The sequence below is a fragment of the Oncorhynchus nerka genome, unplaced genomic scaffold (assembly GCF_034236695.1).
Source record: "Oncorhynchus nerka isolate Pitt River unplaced genomic scaffold, Oner_Uvic_2.0 unplaced_scaffold_1551, whole genome shotgun sequence".
NCBI lineage: Eukaryota > Metazoa > Chordata > Actinopteri > Salmoniformes > Salmonidae > Oncorhynchus > Oncorhynchus nerka.
Genome location: NW_027039766.1, coordinates 51602 through 61640, shown reverse-complemented (window position 1 = coordinate 61640; position 10039 = coordinate 51602). Strand labels below are relative to the sequence as shown.

Here is a 10039-nt window from a genome sequence, read left to right as displayed (position 1 = left end):
GACACGTCCTAAGAGAGGTTTGGCTGTTTAAATCCCAGTAAGAAAGCATCTCCCGTCCCACAGACACGTCCTAAGAGAGGTTTGGCTGTTTAAATCCCAGTAAGAAAGCATCTCCCGTCCCACAGACACGTCCTAAGAGAGGTTTGGCTGTTTAAATCCCAGTAAGAAAGCATCTCCCGTCCGTCCCACAGACACGTCCTAAGAGAGGTTTGGCTGTTTAAATCCCAGTAAGAAAGCATCTCCCGTCCCACAGACACGTCCTAAGAGAGGTTTGGCTGTTTAAATCCCAGTAAGAAAGCATCTCCCGTCCCACAGACACGTCCTAAGAGAGGTTTGGCTGTTTAAATCCCAGTAAGAAAGCATCTCCCGTCCGTCCCACAGACACGTCCTAAGAGAGGTTTGGCTGTTTAAATCCCAGTAAGAAAGCATCTCCCGTCCCACAGACACGTCCTAAGAGAGGTTTGGCTGTTTAAATCCCAGTAAGAAAGTTGGAAATACGCATCTTTTATCATGTTAAATGGTTTAATAATATTGACATATCAGTTGTGGAAACACATTTTTCTCTATTTAACAAAAACATAATGTTGTTAAAAAAAACAAAAACAAAAACAACCTTGTTTTAGTAGAAGATACCACTTCTGTGGTGAGAGACAGGAGAAAATACCGTGTTAGAGTGGCCCTCGCCAGCAGTCTGGTCACCGTGTTAGAGTGGCCCTAGCCAGCAGTCTGGTCACCGTGTTAGAGTGGCCCTAGCCAGCAGTCTGGTCACCGTGTTAGAGTGGCCCTAGCCAGCAGTCTGGTCACCGTGTTAGAGTGGCCCTAGCCAGCAGTCTGGTCACCGTGTTAGAGTGGCCCTAGCCAGCAGTCTGGTCACCGTGTTAGAGTGGCCCTAGCCAGCAGTCTGGTCACCGTGTTAGAGTGGCCCTAGCCAGCAGTCTGGTCACCGTGTTAGAGTGGCCCTAGCCAGCAGTCTGGTCACCGTGTTAGAGTGGCCCTCGCCAGCAGTCTGGTCACCGTGTTAGAGTGGCCCTCGCCAGCAGTCTGGTCACCGTGTTAGAGTGGCCCTAGCCAGCAGTCTGGTCACCGTGTTAGAGTGGCCCTCGCCAGCAGTCTGGTCACCGTGTTAGAGTGGCCCTAGCCAGCAGTCTGGTCACCGTGTTAGAGTGGCCCTAGCCAGCAGTCTGGTCACCGTGTTAGAGTGGCCCTAGCCAGCAGTCTGGTCACCGTGTTAGAGTGGCCCTAGCCAGCAGTCTGGTCACCGTGTTAGAGTGGCCCTAGCCAGCAGTCTGGTCACCGTGTTAGAGTTAAAACTCAGGACAGGATGGAATAACTCGTAATCTTAGCAGTGGTACTCGCTGCCATTTCCCCCCTCAAAAATAAAAAAAAATTATCGTAAAAGTAATACTCGGCATAATAAATAAAATAAATTAAACAACACATTTCAAATAAAATATTACCAAAAACTCACAAAAAAAATGAATGCAAACGAGTGGTTAGATTTTTTTTTTGTCTAATAATTTTTGAAAACTTTTAATATTTTTTTTTTTTTACATCGTCCTTCAAAAAAATCAAGGAGTTGAATACAGGAAGTTGAATACAGGAAGTTGAATACAGGAAGTTGAATACAGGAAGTAACCTAAACAGACATCATGTACTGTATAAAAAGCTCATACGCACGTACAGTTGAGCATCACTCACCAGTGTTTTAATTTATAAACTCTTAGTGGGAATATTTCATTATTATCAATAATCAATCACAGCAGTACAGTAGAACGAATGGAAGGTTAGAAGAAGATAAAAATGGAAGTTAGGAATAGTCTATGGGGGTGCATCCCAAACGCCACCCTATTCCCTATATAGCGCACTACTTTCAACCTGAGCCTTATGTGCTCTGGACTAAAGTAGTGCACCGTAAAGGACTTAGGTTGTCATTTGGGACACAGGCTATGGCTTGATAGGTTTCCAAGACCTGACAACGTAAATATAGCTATCTAAACGAGCCAATCAAACGTTCCTCCTAGTGGTTCACTATATAAGGGACAAAAGAAAAGCCTACAAAACGTAATCAATCGAAAATGTCCATCTACAACCACATCATCAGGCAAGAAGAAAGAGAATGGAGGAGAAACAAAAAAAAAAACCCTGCTATTTCCTTCCCTCCATTCTTTCCCCCTTTTTCTTTCTTGTCTCGTAGACGGAGGAGGTGAGAGCTGGAGGGATGGAGGGATGGAGACAGATGTCATCAGTACGGCGCAAACTTCTGTCTCTCTGGTTTCTTCCCGATCCCATTGGCGGAAGAAATCTTCGCCGTATAGATCTGGGCCTGAGCCTGGGCCTGGGCCTGGGCCTGAGCCTGAGCCTGAGCCTGGGCCTGGGCTTGAGCGGCGGCTGCATTGGCGGCAGGGTTGGATAAAGCCAGGTAGGGCATTGATTGGAGGGATTTCATGGATTGCATTCCGAGGAGGCTGGAGAGGGGGAGGGCCCCATAGGGGTTGCCCATCATGGGGACTGCAGCGTGGGGGTGGGGGGTGGGACATGCCGGGCAGCCCATGGCAGCCAGGGCGGCAGCAGCAGCGGCTGAGGAGGAGGCGGGGGAGGGGGTTGGGTGTAGGCCATGGTGAGTTCAGCAGAGGTCGACATGGAGGAAGACTGGGCGGTGGATTTGGCGGTCTCTAAACTGCACAGGGGGATAGGAGGAGGACGAAGGAGGTGGAGGGAGGGTGGAGGGAGGGGAAGGTGGAGAGAGAGAGGGGGAGGGAGGGAAGGTGGAGAGAGAGAGGGGGAGGGAGGGAGGGGAGAGAGAGAGAGAGGGGCAGGGAGGGAGGAGGGAGAGAGGGGAGGGTGGAGGGAGGGAAGGTGGAGGGAGAGAGGGAGGGAGGGAAGGGAGGGAGGGAGGGACGAGGAAGAGGAAAGGAGGGAAGGTGGAGAGAGAGGAGGGAGGGAGGAGGGGGAGAGAGGGGAGGGTGGAGGGAGGGAGGGAGGGAGGGTGGAGGGAGGGAGTGAGGGAGGGAGGAGAGAGAGAGAGGGGAGGGTGGAGGGAGAGATGAAAGGAGGAAGGAGGGAAGGAGGGTGGAGGGAGAGAGGGAGGGAGGGAGCGAGGGAGGGAGGGAGGGAGGGACGAGGGAAGAGGAAAGGAGGAAGGAGGAGTACCGGATGGAAACGGGTTAGAAGGTTAAATAAATAAAAGACATGTTAAAGAAAGTACAAATTAAATAAATTAAATAAAAGGAGATAAAAAAATGTGTGTTTTGCTGGAGGTTGCAACAGATTACTGGAGGGGGGGGTCTTTAGGACTCTCATGTGGGGAGTGGATGCTATAAGTCAGGGTGATGGCTTGGGTAGGGGCTTGGGTAAGGGAAACAAATGAGTTCAAAGTTCATTAGGAATTTCCTTATTATTTTAAGATTCGATTATACATGTTGCATTTGTCAATATGTAAATAAATATATTGCATATTGTGAATGTATTGTCTGTGTGAATACAATGTGTAACTACTTACTAATATAGTGTAATTACACATATAGTGTAATTACTAATAGAACATGTAGATTGTGTAATTAGTATGGCTATAATGTGTTTTTTAGGATAGAAGAATGATGGAATGTTATGGTAGGAACCTTCTAGCCCTACAGCCCAATGTGTTGCACTTCGTACTTATAGGGTATGTTCAAAATGTGGCATTTTAACCTGTCAGATGCAACACCTGGAAGAGGCAGCGAGTGAACTGTTAACGCTCTGGTCGCTGTGTTGATCGGAGGCGAGAGGTCCTCAGAGAGCAGTCACGCAACGTGAATTAATCATCACAAGATTAAAAAATAAGGTATTTAATCAGTGTGTTAATGCATCATTGTCGTACTTGACAGTTTTAGTATCCTAATGCAAATGTGTTGCAGTTGTAGTTTTCTAATAGTCCGGGTTGTTGTCTTCTCTCTCTCCAACACTCAGTAGTAAGTGAACTTAGACATGAATTGGCAACATCAGTACAACAACTCCTTTGTTCAAATGTGTAATTTGTGGAGATAAATGTCTAAAGATTATCTCATGAACCAGTAGAACTGAGTCTGGAGACATGAGTATCTAGAGCCATGCTTCTTTCCTGATCGCGTGACCTGACCAGGGTTCTTTCCTGATCATGTGACCTGACCAGGGTTCTTTATTGATCATGTGACCTGACCAGGGTTCTTTCCTAATCATGTGACTTGACCAGGGTTCTTTCCTGATCATGTGACCTGACCAGGGTTCTTTCCTAATCATGTTACCTGACCAGGGTTATTTCCTGATCATGTGACCTGACCAGGGTTCTTTCCTGATCATGTGACCTGACCAGGGTTCTTTATTGATCATGTGACCTGACCAGGGTTCTTTCCTAATCATGTGACCTGACCAGGGTTATTTCCTGATCATGTGACCTGACCAGGGTTCTTTCCTGATCATGTGACCTGACCAGGGTTCTTTCCTAATCATGTGACCTGACCAGGGTTATTTCCTGATCATGTGACCTGACCAGGGTTCTTTCCTGATCATGTGACCTGACCAGGGTTCTTTATTGATCATGTGACCTGACCAGGGTTCTTTCCTAATCATGTGACCTGACCAGGGTTCTTTCCTGATCATGTGACCTGACCAGGGTTCTTTCCTAATCATGTGACCTGACCAGTGTAATGAAAAGGTGCCAGTACTCATTCTAGTTTGACAGTATTGTAAGACATATTTTAGAGCCAATTCAATAAGGTGTTGGACTCAAACAGCACTCTCTACCAGTGTGTACCGGCCCAATTCAAGCACTGCCAGGAAGTGGTCCAGTTGCTGGGGCTACAAGATAATGTACACATCTTATATCTTATCGCTTATATTGTTGTCCTGCTGAGTGGTGCTTTCTCTTACCAGGAGGTGGGAGAGGGAGAGGGAGGGGTTGTGCTTTCTCTTACCAGGAGGTGGTGTTGGGTTAAGTTAATGGAGATGGTTGTTCCTGTGATGGTGATGTGTCTGTCGCTCTCCCTCTCTCCTCCTTATCCCCTCCCCTCCCCTTCTCTCCCTCTCTCCCTCCCTCCTTCTCCCATGCCTCTCTTTCTCCCTCTCCCCTCCCTCCTTCTCCCTCCCCTCTCCCTCTCTCCCTCTCTCCTCCCTATCCCCTCCCCTCCCCTTCCCTCCCTCTCTCCCTCCCTCCCTCCTTCTCCCATGCCTCTCCTCTCCCTCTCCCCTCCCTCCTTCTCCCTCCCCTCTCCCTCTCTCCTCCCTATCCCCTCCCCTCCCCTCCCCTTCCCTCCCTCTCTCCCTCCCTCCTTCTCCCATGCCTCTCCTCTCCCTCTCCCCTCCCTCCTCTCCCTCCCCTCTCCCTCTCTCCTCCCTATCCCCTCCCCTCCCCTCCCCTTCCCTCCCTCTCTCCCTCCCTCCTTCTCCCATGCCTCTCCTCTCCCTCTCCCCCCTCCCTCCTTCTCCCTCCCCTCTCCTCTCTCCCTCTCTCCTCCCTATCCCCTCCCTCCCCTTCCCTCCCTCTCTCCCTCCCTCCTTCTCCCATGCCTCTCCTCTCCCTCTCCCTCCCTCCCCTCCCTCCCCTCCCCTCCCCTCCCCTTCCCTCCTCTCTCCTCTCCCTCTCCCCTCCCTCCTTCTCCCTCCCCTCTCCCTCTCTACGCCTTGTGTGCTGTGCTCGGTGGTGACAGAGCTTTGTCTTACCAGGAGGTGATGAGGTATTGGGCCAGGTTGATAGAGATGGGGGTCCCTGTGATGGTGACGGCTCTATCACTGGTGCTGTCCAGCTGGCTACCTATCTTAATCTGAGCCCCTGACGCCTGGCGGATCTCATTGATCTTGGTTCCCTGACGCCCGATGATGGAGCCGACGAGCTGAAGGAGAGAGAGAGGAGAGAGAGAGGAGGTGAGAATGTGGGAGGAGACCTGTGTGTGTTTTGATCTTGGTTCCCTGACGCCCGATGATGGAGCCGACGAGCTGAAGGAGAGAGAGAGAGAGGAGAGAGAGAGGAGGTGAGAATGTGGGAGGAGACCTGTGTGTGTTTTGATCTTGGTTCCCTGACGCCCGATGATGGAGCCGACGAGCTGAAGGAGAGAGAGAGAGAGGAGAGAGAGAGGAGGTGAGAATGTGGGAGGAGACCTGTGTGTGTTTTGATCTTGGTTCCCTGACACCCGATGATGGAGCCGACGAGCTGAAGGAGAGAGAGAGCAGAGAGAGAGGAGGTGAGAATGTGGGAGGAGACCTGTGTGTGTTTTGATCTTGGTTCCCTGACGCCCGATGATGGAGCCGACGAGCTGAAGGAGAGAGAGAGAGAGGAGAGAGAGAGGAGGTGAGAATGTGGGAGGAGACCTGTGTGTGTTTTGATCTTGGTTCCCTGATGCCCGATGATGATCAGGTCAATGATGAAGCCAAGGAGAGAGGGAAGAAACGAGAACGCTTCACCAGACACTTGACAGATCACATCCTTATTACTAAAACCCCAAAGTATTGTGTTGACAATACTAAATGTCCAGGGTACAGTTGAAAAACAGATGGCAATGTCAATGTGACTTCCCAGGATAAAACATACAGTACACCCTCTTCAACATATACAGTGTACAGTGCATTCAGTATTCAGACCACTTTTTCCCACATTTTGTTACATTACAGCCAAATTCAAAAATGTATACATTTTTTTTTTAAATGTATCTCATCAATCTACACACAATACCCAATGATGACAAAGCAAAACACCTGTTGTTGTTGTGAAATCTATAAAACAAAAGAAACTGAAATATCACATTTACATAAGTATTCAGACCCTTTACTCAGTACTTTGTCGAAGCACCTTTGGCAGTAATACAGCCTCGAATGTTCTTGGGTATGACGCTACAAGCTTGGCATACCTGTATTTGGGGAGTTTCTCCCATTCTTCTCTGCAGATCCTCTCAAGCTCTGTCAGGTTGGATAGAGAGCATTGCTGCACAGCTATTTTCAAGTCTCTCCAGAGATGTTCAATTGGGTTCAAGTCTGGGCTCTGGCTGGGCCACTCAAGGACATTCAGAGACTTGTCCCAAAGCCACTCCTGCGTTGTCTTGGCCGTGTGCTTTGGGTTGTTGTCCTGTTGGAAGGTGAACTTTCGCCCAGTCTGAGGTCCTGAGCGCTCTGGAGCAGGTTTTCATCAAGAATTTCTCTGTACTTTGCTCTGTTCATCTTTCCCTCGATCCTGACTAGTTTCCCAGTCCCTGCTACTGAAACACATCCTCACAGCATGATGCTGCCACCACCATGCTTCACCGTAGGGATGGTGCCAGGTTTCCTCCAGACGTGACACTTTCAGTTCATTATTGGTTTCATTATTGGTTTCATCAGATCGGAGAATCTTGTTTCTCATGGTCTGAGAGTCTTTAGGTGCCTTTTGGCAAACTCCAAGCGGGCTGTCATGTGCCTTTTACTAAGGAGTGGCTTCCGTCTGGCCACTCTACCATAAAGACCTGATTGGTGGAGTGATGCAGAGATTGTTGTCCTTCTGGAAGGTTCTCCCATCTCCACAGAGGAACTCTAGAGCTCTGTCAGAGACCATCAGGTTCTTGGTCACCTCCCTGACAAAAGCCCTTCTGCCCCTATTGCTCAGTTTGGCCGGGCGGCCAGCTCTAGGAAGAGTCTTGGTGGTTCCAAACTTCTTCCATTTAAGAATGATGGAGGCCACTGTGTTCTTGGTGAACCTTGAATGCTACAGACATTTTTTGGTACCTTTCCCCAGATCTGTGCCTCAACACAATCCTGTCTTGGAGCTCTAAGGACAATTCCTTCGACCTCATGACTTGTTTTTTTTTCTCTGACATGCACTGTCAGGTGTGCACCTGAGCTCAATTTCGAGTCTCATAGCAAAGTGTCTGAATACTTATGTAAATAAGGTATTTCTGCGTTTTATTTTTAATAAATTAGCAACATTTTCAAAAAAACTGTTTTCGCTTTGTCATTATGGGATATTCTGTGTAGACTGCAGAGAATAGTTGGGTTTTTACATTTTTTTAACATCCATTTTAGAAAAAGGCTGTAACGTAACAAAATGTAGAAAAATTCAAGGGGTCTGAATACTTTCCGAATGCACTGTAGATTAAAAATAATGTAACATTTTGTGTATAATGGAAACATTGTCTTGAGCGTGGTTTAAAAACATGCCCTCCCTCCAATCCCTACAGGTTGTGTCTCAGCGCATAACACATCTACCAAGGAAAAGCTAATAACCTTCGAAATCAGGGGTCAATTCCAATACCTTGTAAAGAATACCAGTAGTCAATCTGTACACTACATCCAGCTACTCTAACTGCTACAGCCCATAGATCCCTTGCCTATACCCCTGGAAGGTAAGTGACTATTGATTTCTTACCAAGGTACCTTCACAAGTGTATTTGCTTCCTGGACACGAGTCAGACTAGTGTTTCTGTTCAGTGAGTCAGACTAGTGTTTATGTTCAGTGATAGTGATTCTGTTCAGTGAGTCAGACTAGTGTTTCTGTTCAGTGAGTCAGACTAGTGTTTCTGTTCAGTGAGTCAGACTAGTGTTTCTGTTCAGTGAGTCAGACTAGTATTTCTGTTCAGTGAGTCAGACTGGTGTTTCTGTTCAGTGATAGTGTTTCTGTTCAGTGAGTCAGACTAGTGATTCTTTTCAGTGAGTCAGACTAGTGATTCTGTTCAGTGAGTCAGACTAGTGTTTCTGTTCAGTGAGTCAGACTAGTGTTTCTGTTCAGTGAGTCAGACTAGTGTTTCTGTTCAGTGAGTCAGACTAGTGTTTCTGTTCAGTGAGTCAGACTAGTGTTTCTGTTCAGTGAGTCAGACTAGTGTTTCTGTTCAGTGAGTCAGACTAGTGATTCTGTTCAGTGATAGTGATTCTGTTCAGTGAGTCAGACTAGTGTTTCTGTTCAGTGGGTTGGACTAGTATTTCTGTTCAGTGAGTCAGACTAGTGTTTCTGTTCAGTGAGTCAGACTAGTGATTCTGTTCAGTGATAGTGATTCTGTTCAGTGAGTCAGACTAGTCTTTCTGTTTTGTGAGTCAGACTAGTCTTTCTGTTCAGTGAGTCAGACTAGTCTTTCTGTTTAGTGAGTCAGACTAGTGTTTCTGTTCAGTGGGTTGGACTAGTGTTTCTGTTCAGTGAGTCAGACTAGTGTTTCTGTTCAGTGATAGTGATTCTGTTCAGTGAGTCAGACTAGTGTTTCTGTTTAGTGGGTTGGACTAGTGTTTCTGTTCAGTGGGTTGGACTAGTGTTTCTGTTCAGTGGGTTGGACTAGTGTTTCTGTTCAGTGGGTTGGACTAGTGTTTCTGTTCAGTGGGTAATAGAAATGGACTAACAGTGTTTCTGTAAAATGAGGTTGGACTAGTGTGACTAGTTCAGTGGGTTGGACTACATTTTCTGTTCAGTGGGTTGGACTACTTTATCTGTTACAGTGGGTTCATTGTTTGTATTGTGTATACACTGGGTTGGACTAGTATTATTAGTTCAGTGGGTTGGACTAAAAAAAATTGATCACTCTTACAAACAGGACTCAGTATTTGCTGTTCAGTGCAGACAGGCATGGCATTCAGTTACTGTTTGATTGAACTTTAGAATGGTCAGACTAGTGATTTCTGTTCAGTGAGTTTGGACGTGGAATGTTTCTGTTCAGTGTTGAAACAGCCAGGTTTCTGTTTTCAGTGGGTTGACAGTATCTCAGAAACAGTGGGTTGGACAGTGTTTCTGTTCACCGGGCCTCCTGGGTTTTCACGGACAGTGTTTCTGAAACAGCCAGGCCTCCTGGGTTGCACGACAGTGTCTCAGACAGTGGGCCTCCTGGGCTAGTGGGCTTCTGTTCAGACACAGCCAGGCCTCCTGGGCTTTCTGTTCAGTGGGTTGGACTAGCCAGGCCTCCTGGGTTGGACTAGTGTTTCTGTTCAGTGGGTTGGACTAGTACGACAGTGTCTCAGTGGGTCCTGGGCTTTTATTTCGACAGTGTCTCAGAAACAGGGCCTCCTGGACTTTCCACACACGTATTGTCGAGGGTTCAGTGAACGGTGCGACAAACAAACATCCAGTCAGCTGCAGTCCTGTGGA

General features: G+C 47.6%; 1 pseudogene; it reads right to left on the bottom strand.

The window, feature by feature from the left end:
- Window positions 1-503: 503 nt before the first annotated feature.
- The window catches only part of LOC115120326 (poly(rC)-binding protein 4-like), a 54396-nt pseudogene continuing 44860 nt past the window's right edge, over window positions 504-10039 (bottom strand).